Source organism: Mytilus galloprovincialis, chromosome 12 (assembly GCF_965363235.1).
Source record: "Mytilus galloprovincialis chromosome 12, xbMytGall1.hap1.1, whole genome shotgun sequence".
Taxonomy (NCBI): Eukaryota; Metazoa; Mollusca; class Bivalvia; order Mytilida; family Mytilidae; genus Mytilus; species Mytilus galloprovincialis.
In genome coordinates this window covers 65102383-65115043 of record NC_134849.1, presented here as the reverse complement: position 1 = coordinate 65115043, position 12661 = coordinate 65102383, and the positions used below count along the sequence as shown (strand labels likewise).

The window sequence follows — 12661 nt, the reverse complement described above, 5'->3', positions numbered from 1 at the left end:
GAGCTACATGTCACAAGATATCTAGTAGAAGAAGGAGGCATCAGTCCCTTTGTTAAAACACATGAGGTAATATATTATAGTAAAGGCTCAGTATTCAACTAGTAAATAATGCATCACTAAAATGATGTTTAAGATATTTTTGGCCAAAGGATTTTTTTTTCTCAAGGTTATAGTTACACATATATGTCATATGATACTTTAAATTACACTAAAAATATGGAAGTGTTTTATAGACTTGTATGGCTTAGTTTTACTATAAAACACGTGAACATAGATGATCATATAAATGAAATCCAGTATTTGTTTTCAAAATCTTCAAAAATAAAATGATTTTGTTTATAGACCACTAATACATTTTGGGTGATTAGTTTTACTAAAAGGGGATAATTTTATTATTCCATAATTTGTAATCCAAAGTATATGAATATCTCAGTTTTATGGAAAAGAAGCAATAATAATAACCTATAAGTAAATGGATAAAATAGTTTTTGATATCAAAAATAATAATTTGTATTGATTCAAAATTAGACCTGGCAATATCCTGATATGGCACTTGTTGTCATTAAACAAAAAGTAAACAAACAAACTGTCAAAAGACCCATACACCAATCTGTTGTCGTGACAATGATAACAAAATTATTAGATAGTATCAAAATAGTATTAAGCAATACATTGAATAAAGGCAACAGTAGTATACCGCTGTTCGAAATTCATAAATCGATAGAGAAAAAAATAAATCCGGGTTACAAACTAAAACTGAGGGAAACGCATCAAATATAAGAGAACTACGATACCACAGAATCACAACATTAAAATGTAACACACACAGAAACGAACTATAATATAAAAATGGCCATTTCCCTCCCTTGGTACAGGGCATTTTAAAATAAAAATGGTGGGCACGCCAAACCTCCGGCTTTAATGGCGATGATAATTATAACATTAAACTGACAACATTACAAAACAGGACTACAATACAAATAAATTGGAGAAAATATAGACAGAGAAACAAATGAATAATAGCCAACAAAAGGTACCAGGTTAAAAATTTAATACGCCAGACGTACAAGTTCATCATATATTTATAATTTAATAGTTAAAAAAACATATGATTGTAACAGTTACTTTATCGGAGTTATCTCTCCTTATATCAGAGTTATCTCCCCTTATATGGCAAAGTGTAAAAACAATTAATAAATCTATTTTTTTCTAAAATATAGCAGTAAATATGATAAATCACATTATTTTCTATATTAACATGAAAAGTTTTACACATAAATTACATACAACTTTCGAAATTTGCACATTTTATTAAAGATCTCGACTGTTTATTGTCTGTTTTTTTTCAAAATCCAATATGGAGGAAGACACCGCAGCCTCCTTAAGACTGCAAATTTCTTCAAATTCTTGTTTTTAATCTATATAGTTGGAATAGTTTGGCCATACCGTATATACTCGAGTATAAGTCGATCCGCTTATAAGTCGGATGCCCTTTTCAGCTTTAAAATCTAAGGATTCAGTCTTGACCCGCCTATAAGTCTGTTTAAATTCGGACTTTTTTTGCAGCAGAAAGTAACTGATCATCGGCAAAATCAAGAAATTAAAGAGATTCATGTATTGAATGAATGTTTGTTTCTTTAAATAAGTACATGTAGAATAGTTATCAAAGGTACCAGGATTATAATTTAGTACTCCAGACGCGCGTTTCGTCTACATAAGACTCATCAGTGACGCTCAAATCAAAATATTTATAAAACCAAACAAGTACAAAGTTGAAGAGCATTGAGGATCCAAAATTCCAAAAAGTTGTGCCAAATACTTGATGTTCATCCTGATAATTTATTCTGTTGATAATAATAAAGATGTATTCATTTCTTGTTTCTTGTTTTTGTTCATTGTTTTGCCTCATATTGTTTACGTAATGCATCAATGATTTTGTAGTGTATGACCAAACACCTATTGTTTGAGAAAAACGAATATAAACCAACATAAACCTTAACAAAATAAAAGTCAAACGAAAAAAATAAATTAATCCAGTTAATAATTCATAACAGACCAGTCATAGTAATAAATAAACTGAGACATAGGATAGACACCATCAATTAATGGATTATAAAAATCAAGGGACACTAACTAATTAACCTATTAACATGTCACTGATATTTTTCACACCTATAGTGAATACAACTCTTTGTCACTTAATTAGGGGTTATTCATGGATTATATTGGCTTGTCAATCAATGTTGTAATTTTTAATAAAACAATAATAACACAATTAGTGGGTAAGATACATTCTTTTTATATATTAAGTACATTATTATCTTCTTCTGATTTCTGGTTCTTGGATCTTCCTTTTGGATGATACAAAAACCATGTGACCATGAAAAGTCAATACACAAATCGGAAACAGTGGGAAATTCAACACCAATGTTAACAGATAGCAAATAAAACACAAAGACAGTTACAGTATTGTAGTCATTTATTTTCCACAAAACCTATTTATTTAGAGATTTATGTAGGTTTGGCTATCACAAACATTATAAGTTTTGGTCAGGAAATTCACATCTGACCACCTTTCTTCAGCTTGGATTTTTCCTCTGGTCTCAGGATCTCGCTTATAAGTCGATACCCCTCTCTTGATTCTGAATTTTACTCCCAAACTTCCAACTTATAAGGGAGTACCTACGGTAATTTATGTATTTCCTTATCTATACAATGTCAGTGTTAACACTAAAAACTATGAAATCTGTAAAATAACAATATACAGTTATAGGAGGGTATAGACAGGCTACAGAATAGAAAATCATGAATGATAGAAAAAACTTCAGGAATAGAGAGAATTGGGCAAAAAGATGACGAATACAAAATAATGGGGTGCAAAAATATAAAGAATAAAAAAAAAATGGGGTGCTAAAATATTTTAAAAAAAAATTGAGAATAATTTGTCCAAAAAATAAAAAATAAAAAAAAAAGTTAAAAAAAAAAAAAAAAACTCCTACAACCCTCATCTTGACATCAAGGATGCATTAACAGATTTAAAAAAAAAATACATAAAAAAATAGACTAAATGCTGACAGATTTAGATTATTTCATATGCTTTTAAAAAAGTTAAAAGCCTTCTTCAAGGCTACAGGAAAAATTATTAAAAATATTCAGAATGTTGTTCATGAGTTATATTTTATAATTGAAAATGATATGGTTAGCACCTGTAAGAACAAAATAACACACCACTCAGCTGCTACTGGTCTTGTTTATTGTATGATATGTGTAACACAAGTCTTCTTTGTAATAATCAGATAAAGGCAATATAAAGATTTGTCTGCATTTCAGGGTAATACTCCATACGATCTAGCAGCAGAAAGAAAAAGGGGGCAGTATAAAGAAGTGATGGAATACTTACAGGTACATATACTTTTGAATTACAAATGCTTACATTAAGAATAACTCAGGTAATTTACCAATATAAAGCTTAAGAGATATAAAGCTAAAAAAAAATCAAATGCCACAAAACTCAGGATACTCCAGGAGTGTACACACAAACTTTTAACATTTTTTAAGTCTTGAAATAAAAAATTCAAATTATAATGCAATTTATTTTTTTATCACAATTTTAATTAAACAACATCATATATTAGAGGTGATAAATTCCACACTTTATCAGCTTTTAAGTAAAAGATGCTGCCATTTTGAATTCAGGAATTTATCGGTATGTGATTTCTTCAATATTAAACAAAATTAGTTGATGTCTCAAGAGTAAACATTGCATCAGGCGAGAACAATTTTTGAAAATTTCTATTTAGGAGATTCTAACACTGACAGTATGTCTTAAATAAAATGTTTTGTTAATTTTGCATTTGAATGAATAAAAATGAAGATAACTGTATTGCACTTTTAACTTGGCATACATAATTTTTATGCCCCACCTACGATAGTAGAGGGGCATTATGTTTTCTGGTCTGTGCCTCCGTTCGTCCGTCCGTCCTTCTGTGCCTCCATTCGTCCTTCCACTTCAGGTTAAAGTTTTTGGTCAAGGTAGTTTTTGAAGAAGTTGAAGTCCAATCAACTTGAAACTTAGTACAGTAAAACATGTATAAACCGGCCTGTTTGGACAGTGAGCCGGTTTATTCAGGTTTCCGTTTTGACCGGAAGTTAATGACTTGTGACGTCCGACATTTTGCATGTAAAAGTTCTCTCTGATTATAAATTATATCTGATAAATTAAAATACTTTTACTTCGTTTTTCATTGTTTGCATTTGCATCATAATGCTGCGTTGTTTGGATTGTAAGACAAGAGTTTCGATTTACTCCCATGATCAATAATTTGTAATGTTTGAATGGCCGATTAACAAGCCAGAATATTATCAAACGTAATTTCATCATTTTCGAAACGTTGTCGTACAGTGTACAATATCCATTGAATGTTGTCATCCAGGTGTTTTTCATTATCAAGGTCATTTGTTTAGGGGTTCACAACAGGGAACCCAGGATTTCGAAATCACGATGTGAATTTCTTACTCCGCGATTTTAATTTGTTTATCCAAGTTAAAACGTAAGTTCAATCTGAGATATATTCGGTGTGTCTTTTCGTTTAATTGACACGTTTAAAATGTTTTAATAAATAATACAGCTCACTACTGTATGATTGTAGGTTCACAGTTTGACACCTGACTAATTATAAATTATCACGAAAAGCCATATATTGTATAAACAAATATGTTTTGATTGTATATCGATCATTGAAATTAATTAGACAAACCAGTTTTGACAGGTAATAATTAATGTAATTAAGAGTATTGGGACTTCATAATTAGACCGGAATTCGGAATACACAGGCTCCGGTTTACAGAGAGTATTTTAACAAAGAATTTGAATGGAAAAATATGGGACTTTCATTTTTGGCCAGAATGGACAGGAAACCGGTTTATTCAGGGTCCGGTTTAATCAGGTTTGACTGTACACTTGTTCCCCATGATATGATCTTTCTAATTTTAATGCCAAATTATAGTTTTGACCCCAATTTCATGGTCCACTGAACATAGAAAATGATAGTGCGAAGTTCAGGTTAAAGTTTTTGGTCAAGGTAGTTTTTGATGAAGTTAAAGTTACATCAACTTGAAAATTAGTACACATGTTCCCTATGATATGATCTTTCTAATTTTAATTCCAAATTAAAGTTTTGACCCCAATTTCACGGTCCACTGAACATAGAAAATGATAGTGCGAGTGGGGCATTCTTGTACTATGGACACATTCTTGTTTTTATTTCTTATGCAGCAAAAATACTGCAATCTGGTTGGTTAATTACCGCAGTGTAAATAACACCCCACCCTTGTTCACCCAGGATAAATAAAATTTTGCCAAAAAATCAAAGAAAAAAAATCAATAATTTGCCAATATAAAAAAAAAAAAAAATCAAAACTAAATAATTATATTTGAGGATAAAAATTTGAAAAATTAAAAAAAAAAAAAAAATCCAGAAAAAATTTTAAAAAAAACAAATTTTTTATGAATTTCCCACCAAAACAGTATTTGACAATATGCAGCAACATCTTTATTGAATTTCCATAAGCATTTTTCAATTTCACATCCCGGTTTAGAAAGGAATAAAGGAATTGTTTCATTCCTCTTAACTCGGCCAATTCCAAGGAGAGTAGTGGATTCTACCGAGGATTGCCGTATGGGAACTGTTCATAAGAAATAAATGCGCCTCAGGGTGTATGAATTTTCAACAACTGTGTAAAATTCTGTACACCCCTGATTACACCAAGATAACTAATATTACTTCCTCAGGAATATTTTTACATAGCTCCACATCTTTAGGTAAACTCGATTAGCGATTGTAAAATTTTTAGTAAGCCAAGCTTAAAGTACAATGCAGTATTCTACTAAATACCTAGTACAATCATGAAAGTGTGAAAGAATTTGCTACCAGGTTTGAGGTATACTCTGTGACTTGTATTTATCAAACAGTGGTCCTCAACTCTGCAGTAAATAGAGTTATAACAGTGATGCTAAGCCTACTTATTTAGCACACCTTTCCAATAGGGCCTAGTGAGCTTTTCTTGTCCCTTGGCGTGGATGGCATTTGCAAATCAACATGAAGCAAGTATATGTCTACAAGGGGATGATCCAAATTAAAAAAAAACACCTGTATCACTTCAAACTATATCTCTCTTTTTACTCTGGGCCACATATATTTCCTGAAAAATATGTTTCATATAGATATATTTGGGAGGGTTGATATTTTATAAATCTAATAGTTCAACAAGTTCAGTGTCTGTGAAATGAGTACTATAAAAAAGAAGATTTGGTATGATTGCCGATGAGAAAACTGTCCACAACAGACCAAAATGACACAGACATTAACAACTATAGGTCAACGTACGGCCTTCAACAATGAGCAAAGCCTTTCATACCGCATAGTCCGCTATAACAGGCCCCCATAAGACAATGTAAACATATATTGCATATTCCTTGTTTTTTAGACTGTCATGTCAGAAAAATCTTCAGGTGTGACTGCTGGAATAGGGATAGAAGGTAATTTTTATTTCATTATAAGTTGATGATAACTCTAGGAATTTCAGAATAACAACACGTTATAAAGTATCTGTATGACGTCATGCAATTAACTACAATGTATTGATGAGATTTATCACTATAAAATAGATAATAACAAACTATGGAGCTATATAGTGTTAGCAGATTTCCTATATATGAAATACACCACATAGTAAGTACCATCCCATGCAAGGATCCGGAAATTTTTTCACCTAATTTCGGTCATTTTCATACTACTTAAAAGTTGATGCCCCTTTTCAAAAGATGATTGTCAAAATCACATTACTGCATGAGACTCATTATGAGTATGCTCATACTCGATCGTCATGTTTGTAGCATCAACAAACTTGTTTCACTGTTGCATCGCATTTACTTCATGATTTGTCCTACCATTTTCCAAAAATCGATCAAGAGCAATTAAGGGAAGGCAACAGTTCAAAAATAAAATGATTTTAATGACTCAAAACGATTATATTCTCAGTTATCGCTTACGTTTCTTTCGATTCTGAAGTCAAAATTCAAACCGGATGTACTGCGACAATAATAAAACGAACAATTCCGGACTCATATCCGGGATTAGTTCTGTTTATCCAAATCACAGGAAATCATCGGCTTTTAAATATTTTACCTTTAAAAGTGTAAGAATATTAATTAAAATAGTTGCTCTAGCTTTATTTAGGATGAAATTATTTTAAATTTACGATTTATTGTTTAAATCTGTGGAAGAGAATTTCAAGCATGCGTATTACATAGTAAACAAAGCACGTGTGTTAGAAGTAAAAAAATATTTTTTTCTACATAAATTAAACCAAGTTTTAATTTAATTTTAAATCATAATTGACAATTGTCTGACCTGTTGAGTAATTAAATAATGAAGCCAGTTGGTATGGAATTTTTATTTCTTTATAATAATAGTTTGGAGCTTGTGATTAATTGCCAGGTGTGAATTAAAAACACAGGTAAAGAGATTAGCAATCATTAGCCAATAGCTCCCCAAGGCATTAATATAGTTATTAGGAGGGCCCTCAGGATTATAACACTTTAATAAAGTGGCAGTTTAATTACAGGAAGTCGATAACAAAACAAAAATATGTTCAAAATGGCGATTTTGAAAGTCGATCTCAACGAAATGACCGAAAATATTACTGTTGAAAAATAAAATTTGACCTAAATCCCAATAAAAAGTTTAGGACATTATAGTTTCAGATTAGGACATGACTGGCAAATAAGACCGTTTCCGGACCCTTGATCCCATGTATGGTCTTCTGTAGGAAGTTATAGTACATGTTTATCAGTACTTGGAGGCAATATTCTACCTTGCTAGAATTATTTCCCCAAGAAAAGGGGAAGCCATTATAGACTACACTCTGACATAATATTGTTAGAAACCAATAATATTTGTTTCACCTGTGACAAAGACCTATAGTGTGAGACGTAGGGATTACAATCCATTCATGTCATGGATCACTGATCAAGGTACAATTTCCGTTGTCTAGTCAGTATCTCAGCTGCTATATAAACAGTAGATAAATTATGAACTATATCCAATTGATATAATTTTTGTAAAGTGATGCATGTCTGTCTGGCAGTTTTCACCTGATTTTGACCTGATTTTTATGGTGAATTGGTCAATGTTGAGTTTTTGTGTTTAGATATAAGAAGATATGGTATGAGTGCCAATGAGACAACTCTCCATCCAAGTCACAATTTGTAAAAGTAAACCATTATCAATGATTATAGGTCAATGTTATGTTTTCATAGTAAGTGTTTGTTTCCAAGGTACTTAAAACATTAATTAATCTTGGTATTTAAAACGACTGCATGGCATAGATGTCTGTATGGCAGAGTTGATGAAATCTTTTCATGTCGGGGAGTTTTGTGGCCAAATATATGTTTCGGGTTTTTCTCATCGTTAAAGGCCTTACTGTGACCTATTATTTCGTATATCAACGTATTTGAAACATGGTGGATAGTTGTATCATTGAAAATCATACCACATCTCCTTAATTTTATATTGACCTCAATTTCATGGTTCATTGTCATGATTGGTCAAAGTTAGGCCCCATGTGAGCTTATGCCATCACTTGGCGTCCATCGTCGTCCGTCGTCTGTCGTCATCGTAAACTATTTAAAAAAACTTCTCCTCTGAAACTACCTTCAAAATTTGACTGAATGTTCCTTAGGGTATCTAGTAGAGTCTTCAGTTGAGACATTTAAATTAGGGACCATCTCAAAAAAATAAAATAATATTCTTGATTTACACGTTACAATAACACCTTTTATCATTGCTATCTAAGTGCGTATCAAACCAATTTGATAAGAGGAATCCATAACCTTGAACACCACTAAACTTTCACATAATTAAATAATTTAAAAAAAATGGTAAAAAACGGGGGATCGAGTTCTTACTATACTCCTAGAATATCCCCATCCAGGGTCCGTCCATGCTACCTCACTCGATGAGTAATGTTTTGCAGTTCAGAGAAAAACTCAAAGTACATGTATCATGAATTTGAACGTCTGTATTGTATCTGTTAATTTTTTATGACATAGCGATATATTAACAAAAACAAACGAGTCATATACTAGTATATTTTGTTTATTTTACTTGGAATCAGAATCAGATTCTGAGTTAATGCCAAAAGCCTTCTAAATCTTTGGTACTTGCTTCCTTATGAATCAGTCATAAGCCAACTGGTTTTTTCCGGACTATGGTGCGTGACTTTTTTCCCTTTGCCTTTTTTCTTATCAGTTTTAGTTTTTTCGGAGGCGGTGGTAGATCACCATTAGGTTAACGTAATGCGTTCTAATGAATTATGTTATCAATAGAAAATAAACACTATTGTACATCTTTTGAGGACCCCTTTAAAATGTTTCTTGTCTCTCGAGTCTCGTTAGTTGTTTGTAAAAAGAATTCATTTATCTAACACGTCTAATAAGCATTACGTATCAGGTTTATAACATTTGGTTGAGTCAAACTTATCAAAAAGAACCAAAACGAAAAATTCAGCATTTTCTATGTTTTTAAAGGAACATGATAACTCATGAACGGTAAAAGTGACGCTACCAAATTTCAAATTTAATTTTTTTATGTGGAAATAAGCATTGTCCCAGGTTAGGGAGATTGTGAAGACCCCGCTAACATGTTCAACCCCGCCTTATTCAGTATGCATGTGCCTGTCGCAAGTGAGGAGCCTATACATTAGTGTCTGTTTCTTTTCTAGTTTGAATTTCGTTTTATCGTGTGTTTTTCTATGTTGTGATGTTATACTATTGTTTCATCCCGCTGCAAATGTTTGCACCTGTCCTAAGTCAGGAATCTGATGTACATTAGTTGTCGTTTGTTTATGTAATTTATACGTGTTTCTCGTTTCTTATATGGATTAGACCGTTGGTTTTGCCGTTTGAATGATTTTACAATTTACACCAGTAATTTTGGGGCCCTTTATAGCTTGTGGTTCAGTGTGAGCCAAGGCTACGTGTTGAAGGCCATACATTGACCTTTAATGGTTTACTTTTAAATATTGTTATTTGGATGGATAGTTGTCTCATTGGCACTCATACCACATCTTCCTATATCTATTTGCTCATTGTTGAAGGCCGTATGGGGACATATAGTTGTTAATTTATGTGTCATCTGGTCTCTTGTGGAGAGTTCTTCTTTGGCACTCATGCAACATTAGGTGGAGGGTGGGGATCTCGCTAGCATGTTAAATCCGCCTCATTTTGTTTGTATGTGCCTGTCCCAAGTCAGGAGACTGTAATTCATGGATTGTCGTTTGTTTATGTGTTACATATTTGTTTTTGTTCATTTTTTGTACATAAATTTGTCCATTTCTTTTCTCGTTTGAATTATTTTACATCGTCATTTCGTTGCCTTTTATAGCTGACTATGCGGTATGGACTTTGCTCATTGTTGAAGGCCGTAGGATGACTTATAGCTGTTAATTTCTGTGTCATCTAGTCTTTTGTAGAGAGTTCTTATTGGCACTCATGCGACATCTTCCTTTTTATTTTATGTATAAGTTTTGTAGTATTTGGTTGAGGCAACTAAAGTTAAGAGAACGGAACCCTTTTTTTGACGTTCGGGACGAACGGACTAGAGTAACTCTTTATACCCGTTTACTATGGTACCAACACAGATGTTCTGACTATTGTGCTGGTGCTACTCATCCCACTAGCACTGTCATTAACACACACACAATTTTATTATAAAAATATTCAATCTTAACTTTGATTTGATTATTTTGGGCCTATAATGATTATATGCATGCCTTTCACAAGTGGTATCAAATTTGACAAATTTATCGTACATTTTTGTCGAGCCTGCAACTTTTGTTGCAGAAAGCTCGACATAGGGATAGTGATCCGGCTACGGCGGCTACGGCGGCGGCGTTGGCTAACTTTTTAAAAGCTTTATATTTTAGAGGGTGGAAGACCTGGATGCTTCATACTTTGTATATAGATGCCTCATGTTACGAAGTTTCCGTCAGTCACATGTCAAATGTCCTTGATCTCATTTTCATGGTTCAGTGACCACTTGAAAAAAAAGTTCAGATTTTTTGTAATGTTGAATTCTCTCTTATCATAAGTAATAGGATAATTATATTTGGTATATACGTACCTTGCAAGGTCCTCATGCCCGTCAGACAGTTTTCACTTGACCTCGACCTCATTTCATGGATCAGTGAACAAGGTAAAGTTTTGGTGGTCAAGTCCATATCTCAGATACTATAAGCAATAGGTCTAGTATATATTTGGTGTATGGAAAGACTGTAAGGTGTACATGTCCAACTGGCAGGTGTCATCTGACCTTGACCTCATTTTCATGGTTCAGTGGTTATAGTTAAGTTTTTGTGTTTTGGTCTGTTTTTCTCATACTTTATGCAATAGATCTACTATATTTGTTGTATGGAAATTAGGAATGATTGTAAGATGTACATGTCTAGCGGGCAGATGTCATCTGACCTTGAGCTCATTTTCATGGTTGAGTGGTCAAAGTTAAGTTTTTGAGTTTTGGTCTTTTTATCTAATACTATATGCCATAGGTCAACTATATTTGGTGTATGGAAATATTTTATGATCTATATGTCAGTCCCGCAGGTTTTATTTGACCTCGACCTCATTTTCACGGTTCATTGCTCAGTGTTAAGTTTTTGTGTTTTGGTCTATTTTTCTTAAACTATAAGTAATAGGTCAACTATATTTGTTGTATGGAAGCATTGTTAGCTGTACATGTCTGCCTGGCATGGTTCATCTGACATTGACCTCATTTTCATGGTTCATTGGTCTTTGTTTAGTTATCTTGGTTAATGCTAAGTTTATGTGACAGTTTTTAATAAAGTTTTATACTTAGGACTATCAACATAATATCAATAATTAGTAAAGAAGGCGAGACATTTCAGCGTGTGCACTCTTGTTGTAATATTTTATAACTTATTTTTTAATCAAATAAAGCTAACAAACTTAAATTGATCACCACTTTCTTTTTATATGTCTTACAACATTCTGTTTTGAACAAAACTATGTGTTACATATACTTCACACTTATTTCTATCAAATCTGACATTATTCCAAAGCAGCTATTAAATAAAATTCATTCGAACTTTAAATGTGCAATCAAATATATATGCAAGTCGTCAACTGGTCAAATGGCTAGATGCAATTATATCGTTGGCCAATTGAAGGACAGGTCCTAATTTTGTTGTTTTTAAACTTCTAGAAATATTAACGGAAATCAGGAATGAGTAAAGGGAAATAAATAAAAACAGAACGACTGCATTAAATAAAAGGATGTTCGATATAATGTATATTTCGTTTTATTTTTAAAATCTAAACGATGCTTTATTTTTATCTAGTTTGCTAATCAAAATTATTAGAACAAGAAAATAAATACCTTACAGCTTCTTTTACTGTCGATCCTAAAATGTTTAATGTTATAAAACAATTTTAGTGTCTTTGACCTACTTTATCTTTTTATTAGCTCACCTGGCCCGAAGGGCCAAGTGAGCTTTTCTCACCACTTGGCGTCCGTCGTCCGTCGTCGTCCGTCGTCGTCGTCGTTAACAATTTACATTTTGAACTTCTTCTAGAGAACCACTG

The 12661-nt window shown here is 32.5% G+C and overlaps 1 protein-coding gene across 1 annotated transcript in view; it reads left to right on the top strand.

Moving 5' to 3' along the window:
• LOC143054573 (uncharacterized) overlaps nt 1-12661 on the top strand; it is a 422571-nt gene that overhangs the window by 1185 nt on the left and 408725 nt on the right. The gene's annotated exons all lie outside the window — the stretch shown is intronic.